The following is an 8,404-nucleotide window of genomic DNA, read 5'->3' as shown; positions in this document are numbered from 1 at the left end:
TTTCCACCTGTGTTCAATCACCTGCACCTCCCTTGTGTATTTAAGCCCTGTGAGTCCCTTGTCTGGTGTGGCGTCATTACATGTCAGCGTTCATGTGTCAAGTAAGTCAAGTCAAGTCTGTTTCGTGTTTTCAAGTCTTCAAGTCCAGGTCCCTGTTTTTGTCTGTTTTGTTTTCTCCTCCTTCCTCCCTTTTTTGGTTGGAGCGATTTTGATTTTGAGTTTTTGACAATTAAAGTCTTTTATTTTTCAACTCCGCATTTGAGTCCTCCCTCCTTGCCCTCGACCACGTCCCCCCCCTGACAGAATGACGCCACCTCCTAAGGACTCAGCAGGGTTTGACCCAAGAAACCCATTTTTGGGAACTCGCCTGGCGTTTGGGGACCCACACGGCACGCAGCTGGCTGCCCGGCGCAACGCCAACCCTGGCTCGAAAGCAGGCTCCAGGCAGCGCCCCGGTCACCGCCCTCGCCGCTCTCCAGACCCAGGTTGGGCCTCGCCGATGGAGGCCAGCGTCCAGCCCCCAGTCCTCAGCGCACGCTGGAAACAGGTGCTGGAGCTGGCCGCCCGCCTCCAGGCCAGGTACGACCCCCACGCCCTGGACCTCCGCATTCAGCGACGGCGCCAACCACGCCCGTCTCCGCCCGAACCGGCCCCAAGACCCACGCCCCCAGCTCCAAGACCCACGCCCCCAGCTCCAAGACCCACGCCCCCAGCTCCAAGACCCACGCCCCCAGCTCCAAGACCCACGCCCCCAGCTCCAAGACCCCCGCCCCCAGCTCCAAGACCCCCGCCCGTTCCGGCCCCCAGAGCCTCGCCCCCTCCCGTTCCGGCCCCCAGAGCCTCGCCCCCTCCCGTTCCGGCCCCCAGAGCCTCGCCCCCTCCCGTTCCGGCCCCCAGAGCCTCGCCCCCTCCCGTTCCGGCCCCCAGAGCCTCGCCTCCTCCCGTTCCGGCGCCCAGACTCCAGTCTCCGCCCGTTCCGGCCCCCAGACTCCAGTCTCCGCCCGTTCCGGCCCCCAGACTCCAGTCTCCGCCCGTTCCGGCCCCCAGACTCCAGTCTCCGCCCGTTCCGGCCCCAAGACTCCAGTCTCCGCCCGTTCCGGCCCCAAGACTCCAGTCTCCAGCCCCGTCCCCACGGCCCCCGACCATGACCCCTCCAGGCCCGTCCCCACGGCCCCCGACCATGACCCCTCCAGCCCCGTCCCCACGGCCCCCGACCATGACCCCTCCAGGTCCGTCCCCACGGCCCCCGACCATGACCCCTCCAGCCCCGTCCCCACGGCCCCCGACCATGACCCCTCCCTCCCACCCTCTTGGGACCGCCTGGAAGTCGGTCCTTGAAGGGGGGGTGGGGTCAGGGGTTGGGTCGGCGCCCCCGGCCACGCCGACGCCGGAGCCGCACAGCTCGGCGCCCCACGCCACGACGACGCCGGAGCCGCACAGCTCGGCGCCCCACGCCACGACGACGCCGGAGCCGCACAGCTCGGCGCCCCACGCCACGACGACGCCGGAGCCGCACAGCTCGGCGCCCCACGCCACGACGACGCCGGAGCCGCACAGCTCGGCGCCCCACGCCACGACGACGCCGGAGCCGCACAGCTCGGCGCCCCACGCCACGACGACGCCGGAGCCGCACAGCTCGGCGCCCCACGAGACCCTGAGGCCCGGCCGCCGACCCGGCAGACCCCCCGAGACCCTGAGGCCCGGCCGCCGACCCGGCAGACCCCCCGACACCCTGAGGCCCGGTCGCCGACCCGGCAGACCCCCCGAGACCCTGAGGCCCGGCCGCCGACCCGGCAGACCCCCCGAGACCCTGAGGCCCGGTCGCCGACCCGGCAGACCCCCCGAGACCCTGAGGCCCGGCCGCCGACCCGGCAGACCCCCAGAGCACCCCACGCCCGGCCGCCGCCCCGGCAGGCTGCCGGACCATAGCTGTCGGGTCCCCACCCTCCCGCCCCTTGTCTGATTTTCATGGTTCTGCCCCCCTTTAGGACCGTCTGGAATTCGGTCCTTGAGGGGGGGGTTCTGTCACGGTTTGGGTCTGCTCTGTCTTATTTTGTAGTTTTCATGTCTCTGGTGTTCCTGGGTAACTTCACTTCCTGCCTTGTCCTGTCTTCCCTTGTGATTGTCTGCCGTGCTTGATCGTTTCCACCTGTGTTCAATCACCTGCACCTCCCTTGTGTATTTAAGCCCTGTGAGTCCCTTGTCTGGTGTGGCGTCATTACATGTCAGCGTTCATGTGTCAAGTAAGTCAAGTCAAGTCTGTTTCGTGTTTTCAAGTCTTCAAGTCCAGGTCCCTGTTTTTGTCTGTTTTGTTTTCTCCTCCTTCCTCCCTTTTTTGGTTGGAGCGATTTTGATTTTGAGTTTTTGACAATTAAAGTCTTTTATTTTTCAACTCCGCATTTGAGTCCTCCCTCCTTGCCCTCGACCACGTCCCCCCCCTGACAATTCTTCCCTCTGGGATGTCTGCTAAAAACCCATTTAATCAAAAGCAATCTACAGTCTTTTAGAAGATTTTTCAAAGACCTTTCTTGAAAGGAATTGATCGGCTGATGCTCATTGTTGCAGTTCAAAGCTCAACTGTAATTTTCATATAGTAATTTAACAGTAAAATATGTAACGGCTCAGTGAGTCGGGTAGCAGACATGCTTTAGTGAAAAGCACTAATCTACTAAACATATCAATCTACATAACCAAAGATGATACAGGATAAGAGCCATGTTTTGCCAACATCCCAACTGGAGCTAGCCTACGGGCCTACTTTAACAGCCTCAACACACTCTTTGTGCATATCAATAGCCACAGCAACCAGCTGTTTCTCACTGTGCACCTCCAAAAGGCACATCTGAAACCATTTAAATCAAAAGCAGTCACAGTTTCCGCAGTGCATTATAGGCATTCCAGCATGGCCTTTCACTCCACGCCGCGTAGCCGTGCTCGGCAGGGGAGCACGGGATAAAGTGGGCACACAGCAACACAAATATGCGGCCCACTGCGTGTTCCCCAAAGGAGGCAGAGACAGAGGGAAACAGAAAAAGAGAGAGAGCGAGAGAGAGAGGGAAAAAGCTTAACAACCTCTGAGTTTCTTTGCTCCGGCTTCTTGGGTTAAAACCTTTTTTTCCGCCTCAGATAAGAACCTTTCTTCCTCCTTTGAATGCTTTGTCTCCTGGCCAGATCAGGGGGAAAAGGGAGAAGAAAGAGGGGGAGCTGTCTTACTGGCACACCCATGTGGTGGGTGCTCGTACAAAGGAGCCCGAGAACAATGGTTGATGCTAGCCTATGGAGGCGAGCTTCATTTACAACCACGCCACTGGGCATCTAAACCTTCGTTAAAGGATATTTTTCTAGTAACACCGAATGAAATGAAACACTGCAACAAGTGTTGCTCTTCCTGTTGAGCTTACTGACAATCCCCACACAGCTCTGCAGCAGCATGGAACCAAACCAGGACGAGGCCTTATCGTGGGACCAGTGATAATCCTTTATGTAATTGCTATTCTACACTAGGACACCTTTTTGGATGCTGCATTGTGCTTAAACACAGACATTTTAGCACAAGCAGAGACAAGAGCTGAGGCCAAATCGTCATGAGAGCTGTTTGTTCAGTTACTGAGTCATAAAGAAGAACTTGATGCCTTTTGACAAGAATTTTTTGCGCTTTGCTAGTGATAATTAGCATTGGACTTTGGGCATTTTGGCACCGTCCGTGACAGGGATGAAATTCAATCACCAGTGAAGCACCAGTCAAAATAAGATCGCGTCGATCCAAATTTCAAAATGTTCATAATCTGGACAATTGTTTCTCAACTCTCTAAATTGTATCATTCATTTCAGCTTTGGAGCCAAAAAAAAAAGAAAAGACTTAAATGTCATCTGAGCACTGCTCTTTTTAAACGAAAAAAAGTGTGCCTTCTATTCCTTTAACTGTAAGACAATCCACTAATGAGAAGTTAATTTGTCAGTGGGAAATGTGGAGAAAACCATTGAACTTTACATACAGTATATTATAGAGACAAGACAGTAAAACAGGCTGTCATTGAGATAAGTGTTCACCGCAGCTTTTCTTTTTCTTAATGTTTGATCACAGCACACAGGAGCTGGAAGGATTGACCCAAACGCTTAAAACTATTGTGTCACAGCAATAGAGAATCCTTGCATTTTAATCGATGCCAAGTTGCCATGGTATTATTACATGAGCAGTGGATCTCTTCTGGTTACCTGAGCATTGCGTCCTAAGACACAGCACTTAAGAGACATGTTTCCTGGGAAACAAGACAGCCGTGCACAGTTAACGAGAAGACGGAGTAAGAGGTCATCCTTGCACATCACCTCCCCGGGCTCTTTGGCCGAGTTTAGGCCACCAGATGACTCCAGTTGTTGCCTCTCGGAGCAAAGGCATCCCTACCTCACCCGGTGGTCTGCATTCATCTCATCTTTCATAACAGAACAGAACATGGGAGGCAGGAAGTATCCACGGGGATCAACAGATGCAGAGGAAAGCCAACAAAATGGCGTCCCCCTGAGCTGGCCATGTGGCTTCTGTGATTGTAAAACATACAACAGGCAATACGTTATCATGTTCTCTGGCACTTTCAGGTTACGCCTAAATTATTTTGACTTTTTCCAAGAATGCATTATGGAAAACCAGTAACAGATGACACAGCGCTATCTGTAATGTGAAAGAGTGCATGACCTTGTGATGGTACAACCCCGAAATCCAAGAAAATGAACCAACCTCAGCGGCCGAAAAGTTGGATTGCTTACTCAGACAAAGAAAAGTTTCCTCCTCAAAGCAGCTGAGCTTGACAAACTATTTTGGAGCACGGACAGTGGCGAGGGGGAAACCTGCTGAATACCAGAGCAAATACATAAAGTAAATAAATCTGTGGATAATGCGGAGCAATTGTAGGGGTGTGCATAATCAGGGATTTGGAGGCTGCTCACTCCGCTGCTCATCTTCTGACTACAAAACCAGACCCGGCCTCCCCTAACCCTCCCCTTTCTCTCGCTCTTTCGCTCTCTCCAGCCGGTGATAATCTGTTCCAGTACACTTGCCATGAAATGAGCGATGCAGGACTCGTAATGCACTGGACAGGCAAAGCCAAGCAGATAACATAAGCCCCCTTCTGCCCCCCCCCCTCCCCAACCCCTCCACACCCTCACCACCCTCACCAGCCTCAACCCCTCTCGTGCCACTAACAGTCTGCCTCCCCTTCCACTGGTATATCAAGGCTCCTCAGCTGGAAACAAGAGGAGGATGATGTGTTTCATTACGAGAGGAGTTGTTTTTCTGCCTCCACTATCTGTGGCGAGCTGTCTCGTGGCGTCATGCCTGCGATTTCATCTTGACCTCCGTGACCTTGGCTGTCACGCGCGCAATGAGAGGCGGTTGTTGTGGGTTTTGTTCTCCTCTCCTGTTTATAGTGTTGATGGTCATTCAGCTAATGTATGCATAGATATATACAAATGGGCCTTGAAGTGAAAGTATGGCAGAGCTGACAGCGGTGTAGTCAGCAGTCTCTCGGGTGGAAGCGAAACGCTTGTTCTGATGCAACGAATATATAATTTTTGTATTCCTTTTCACTTTTCTTCTTTTTTTTTTCTCAGCCGTGGCTGTCCGCCTTTTAGTCCACTCTCTTCCTTTTAACACCTTTGATCTGGCTTTGGTTCGGATGTCATACCATCTGGATGAGTTCACTCTGGATGAATCTCTCCACAAACATTAAAATAAACTTATAAGTTAATGTGCTGCACTTAAGAACCACATATATATCATCATACCTCACACAGGAAAAACTGGGCCTAACAAAGATGAAGCAGTGCTCTTTACTTTCTACATACCAGCCTAATACAGTCAAATAGATACAATAAAAGTAGAGGTTAATGCTGTGCATCTTTTTATTGTGACAATATGGTGCAAGAAACACTGACAATGAAAAGATCTCCAGAATGCTTGTCGCATTTTACTATGCAAATAAAACTGTCACTCTCAATCAAAAGATTGCTCTCCTCCAAAGAAAACAATCTGTACCCTGCAGCCTTTAGTTTGAAACCTGTTTAAATGCGGATCAAAAAATCCTTACAAAGGGCGAGGGACGTATTCGTCTTTGTGAGCAACAATTACTTTTGACTGTTGATGGGGACCTCCGAGGCAGAATGTTTGACAGCAAACAGCAAACCGACCCGGCTGTGATCGATAGACTCCAGGCCGCTGTCTTCTCGAGCGTCTTGTGGTTTTGGAAAATCCGCCACGAAGCAGGGCCCTCCCGTCTTGTCTGAACCAAACATTGCCCGGGTGGCTCGCGCTCCCATGCTCCTCGCTCGCTGGAATGCCTGCTCGCTGAGGATAACAGGGTTTCATGAGGTCCGACCAGACCCTCTCTAATTTGGGCATCCACCCCTGCCACTTCCCCTGACCAGAAACCGTTCTAAATTGGTGGCCACGTAGGATCTGGCATTCCCCTTTTCCTCTTCTTTTAATGGTTTGTTCACTTCCGCGGCTCGTCCTTTGACGACTCGTTTCGTTCTGTCTTCCACCTCCGTCTTGGCTGAAACTAGAGGGCGTATTTATTTTTTCACGCTGTATTATTGTCCGTCATATTAAATTGTGGGCTTCATGTGCAAAAAAAAAAAAAAAAACTCCACCACAACCACCGTCAATGCCACTCCGCACACGACGGAGCTATCAGTGACAGGCACAGCAGCAGCGACGTGTGTGTGTGTGTGTGTGTGTGTGTGTGTACGAGCAGGTTGTTCATGCCAGTGAGCTCTTAGAGAGTGACAGACCACCCACCTGCTTTGGCTCGTCCTATTGATGTCAGTTTGGCGTCAGTGGGAGGGCAGCTAATGGGATTTCGCTATCAGCACCTCGGTGTAGCCACCATGTCAGCTTTTCCTCCTCCGTAGCACTACACACACAGTCGAGCAAGGTGAAACTGTTGGGCTCAGATTGCTGGGGACTGACTGTGAAAGGATGGAAATGTTCAACATAACACATGAGACACTGGAGAGCAAATAGTGTCCCACGGGCAACACAGGTACCCAGACATGAGCACACCTGAGAGGGAACTATCAAGGTCACCTCGCCGTTTCTACAACCGGTTCAGCGTTGCAGCGCCTCTAAGTAACACACTAAGGTAATGTCGGAGATTCCTTTATTTCAATAGCAAGGAGACCAAGGGATTAGGATATAATTCAATCACAGATGCTAACATTTCAATAGAGGACGCTACATCTCTTCATTGCGGCATGTAGTCACCATGGCTAAGTTTGTGGTCAGTAAATCCCTCACTACTGACATGTTGTCTTGTCTTCTATTTCTATACATATGGATTCCAAGTTGCTCTTTAACTAACCTGTTCTGAGTAGTGAAGGTATTTACTTTCTCTGAGCATTTACTATATTCATGTAATTACTTTTTCAATGGTTATAATTGAATACTTATTTATCAAGAGAACAGTTTAAGTTCACACATCAATTTAGCATTCACAAGCAGCATAGCGAATGTTTTATTACAGTATTACAGTTTGTTAAAGTAGTTATAAAGCAAGAAAAGGAAATATGGTCTAATTTATTCATATGTCTTCTTTGGAGAACTAATAGCCGACAAATGCATATTAAACAACTTAAAGATCCTTAAGGATATGTGAACCCACAATACACAACGCAATTTTGGTTCATGCTGCTTTCCTGTCAATCTGTGGTTTAATTGGACATTCAAATACATTCTACAGTAACAAATCCACCCAATTCACCGGCTGATGGTTTGTGAATAATTTGTGCCTTTTTTGTTGTGCTTTTTCAGCCTTTTATTGGAGCTCTATTTTTCCGGTTCTCAAAGTTTACAACTGTTGTCTGAAAGTTCACACTCTTAGTTTGGTAGCAGCATTGCACATTCTTTTCTTCTCTCTATTTTTCTTATTTCTTCCTTTTCTTCCTTGTGTGCTGCTCCACATCAGACAACAAGAGAGAGGCCTTTTGTGTCTGACTTTGCCCGAAGGCAGTTGTCTTGCAATGCAGATTAATAATTACAGAGTACACAACATCGGGGAAAACAATTTGAACATCTTTGATGTCAAACATGAGAGAAACCAAAATTACAAAGAAAAAAAAGTTGACGAGGAAAGGTCTTGAAAGATGGTCTTTCTTTCTGTCTCTGCTGTATTTCCTGTTATTGTTGCTTTCTACTGTTTCACAGTGCAAACATCAAGGAAGACTTAAAAGGGAGAGACGTCCATGGCGACTGTTCATTGACACTGAAGATGAGAAGGAGCTATATATAACATTTCATAGGATTTGATCTGTTTACATGTTGGGGCACATCAATAAACTCATGAGATGTTTGTAGGCATTCGATAAATAGAAACCAGGGCCAAATATAGGAGGAGAGAGCTCCCTGAGTCATGAC

The sequence above is a fragment of the Pungitius pungitius genome, chromosome 9 (assembly GCF_949316345.1).
Source record: "Pungitius pungitius chromosome 9, fPunPun2.1, whole genome shotgun sequence".
Taxonomy (NCBI): Eukaryota; Metazoa; Chordata; class Actinopteri; order Perciformes; family Gasterosteidae; genus Pungitius; species Pungitius pungitius.
Note: the sequence above shows the minus strand (reverse complement) of the source record.